This window comes from Suricata suricatta, chromosome 13 (genome assembly GCF_006229205.1).
Source record: "Suricata suricatta isolate VVHF042 chromosome 13, meerkat_22Aug2017_6uvM2_HiC, whole genome shotgun sequence".
Lineage (NCBI taxonomy): Eukaryota > Metazoa > Chordata > Mammalia > Carnivora > Herpestidae > Suricata > Suricata suricatta.
Window position 1 is genome coordinate 37,518,777 of NC_043712.1, and position 2,977 is coordinate 37,521,753.

Consider the following 2,977-nt stretch of genomic DNA (forward strand, 5'->3'; position numbering starts at 1 on the left):
GGGGTTTATTGGCAGAATTCTCAGCGAGTTCACAGAATTAAAGGAAGAGTTGCAGTGACTTGGAGCACTCTGGGAATCTCAAGGATCAGAAGTCTGGCTCAGTGCCATAAGGATTCTTTCATTCGGCCTCTCATCTTGGCTCCCCTCCAGCCTCAATATCTCAAGCTTCTCATACAAAGAATTTAGGGGGTGGGGGAAGAAAGCATTTCCCCTTGTTCCCATTTAATAAATTCAAAGGAAGAACTTCAACAGGCACAGCCTGGTCTCTAATTGGTATTTTTGCAATAAGCACACAGTTATAATTGGGGAGGCAGTTCTGTAAAAGAAAGAATGTCATTCTGAAAGGACTAAGCAACAAACCATTACAGTGAGGCAGGGACCAAGTCACTGGCAGCTTAGTATGCCTTGCTGTAGGTGTCAGGGAACCAAGAAAGGCTTTACATAGTAACTAGGTCACATTTATATTTTAGAAAGATAAGTATAGCTGTGATGAATGGACTCAAACAAGCGAAACTGCATGCAAAGAAAGCAAGTCATTAATTCCAAGACTATGGGATGGATGTCTAGGTTAAGGAGAGTTGAAAGAGAAAAGGAGAGGAGGGGTTGGATTTAAGAAACGTGTAGAGTTAAAAGCAGGGTTTGAGGATTAACTGAATGTAGAGTGAGGCAAAATGTAGGCATTAAGGATAACTCAAGAGCTTTCTGTTTTAACGATGGAGGATAATGGTTCCATTACCTGAGACGGGAGACAAAAAAAGATTGAGGTCTAAGGGAAAGGTAATGGCTATCTTGGCCACTTGAATGTGAAGTGTTTGTACGCTACTGGAACATCCAAATAATTGTTAGGCAAAACGCTGCATATGAATAAGCTTCCGAAACTCAGGGGCAAGATCTGGGAAGTATAGACTTCGTAGTTGTTGTTAAAGCCCTGAGATAACAGCTCAGTAAATAAAAGTGAGCAAAGAAAGAAGTATGATAGATAAAAGTTAGAATCCTAAGAACACTAACATTATAGTTAGTGTTTCAGAGAGATGAGGATTTGAGAAATGAGTCTTAGAGGGAATAGTCAGAAGAACAGGAAAACCAGAGAGCATCATCACAAAAACCAAGGGAGTAGAGATTTTGTTAGAATGATTGCTCACAGGTATCGAATGCACTGAAAAGGTCTAGCTGGAAAACTAACTAGCACCCATTAAAACTGGCTATATATTGGACACTGATAACATTGGCAAGAAAGAAAGCAGGAATGTTTGCTGAGAGTGAATCCCAAGAAAATAAGCTCAATTTGGGTATAAAGGTTATGGTGGGACATTTCACTGGGAACGTCCAGGATCAAAAATAAGAATGAAGAGGTCTAGACGAGTGACAGTTATTTTGAGTCCATAGTGCATAGATAATGCTTAAAATCTTGGGTGTGACATATCTCAAGGAGAATATAAAGAGTGAGAGGAAGTCCAAAATGAAGCTATAATGGAAGAAATATTTGAAGAGCTGAGTGAGAAATTACAGAGAGGGCAAGGAAGGTTTCAAGAAGGTAATGATGACTAGTACAAAGGCTTCTTGAGAGGGTGAGTTTAGTTTGCATGAGTGAATCATTAAAGACTGTGCAATTGGGCAGGAGTTTGGACTCCTGGCACCTTCCATGAAAAGAATGAAGCCTCTGTTTTTGTTATTAATAATACCTCATACGAAAACAGCAAGTTGCAAAGTGTAGTTAACCCTTGAACAACGTGGGAAATAGGACTCAGTCTAAAATCTGCATGTAACTTTTAACTCCCCTAAAACTTTACTAATAGCCCACTGTTGACCAAAAGCCTTACCAATAACATAAACAATTAGCTCATATTTTGTACATATATTATAAACTGTATTCTTACAATAAAGCTAGGGAAAAATACTATTAAGAAAATCATAAAGAGAAAATACATTTACAATACTGTACTGCAAAAAAATCCATGTAGAAGTGGATCGCGTTCACACCTGTACTGTTTTTTTTTTTAATTTTTTTTTAATGTTTTATTTATTTTTGATACAGAGAGAGACAGAGCATGAGAGGGGGAGAGGCAGAGAGAGAAGGAGACACAGAACCAGAAGCAGGCTCCAGGCTCTGAGCTAGGTGTCAGCACAGAGCCCGACGCGGGGCTCAAACCCACAAACGTGAGATCTGACCTGAGCTGAAGCCGGAGACTTAACCAACTGAGCCACCCAGGCGCCCCCACACCTGTATTGTTTTAAGGGTCAACTGTACTCATGACCACTACCTCAATGATTCCTCACAAAAGCCTTGTGAAGTGAGCATGATTTTACTAATAAGGAAATAGAAGTTTAGTGAAGTGAGTACGCTACGTAGTAGTTATTAGACAGTAGACGAGGGCCCAGGCCTGGATTGTTCCTTATTCTCTCCTCTGATGCTAGCAGTTAAGTTTGATTTTTAGGCCAAATCACCATTAAAATTATTCCTGTACTAGAGGTTTTAGGCTGAAGTGATATTATTAAAATTATAAACTTTTGAAAAATATTTATTGAGTATAAATAAATGTCCTATACACATTAAATATCAAGAAATATTCATTATTGATTACAAGTCAGGCTGTAATACTGAGGGAACCACAGAATCAAAATATCCACTCATGATACAGTAGTGATAATTCCATTCCAACATCAGACATAGTTATGACTTACTCACAAGACACAATAAAACCCATCAAAAAGGCTATCACTTTAACCAACCTATAATACCACAATAGAAAATGGTTTTGAATCATAGTATGAGCGTTCCCAATAATCGCATCCTTGTCTTATCAATTTATCATCAATTTGAGATTGTGGAGTTAACACTATCTTAGAATGTAAAGATTCCATTTCCTTTGTTTTATTTCAAATTATTATTAATAAATGAAAACAAGTCATACATAGCCACTGATACTTTTAAGTACATTAGTCTTTCATAAGAAAAAAGACATAAAAATTTAGTATG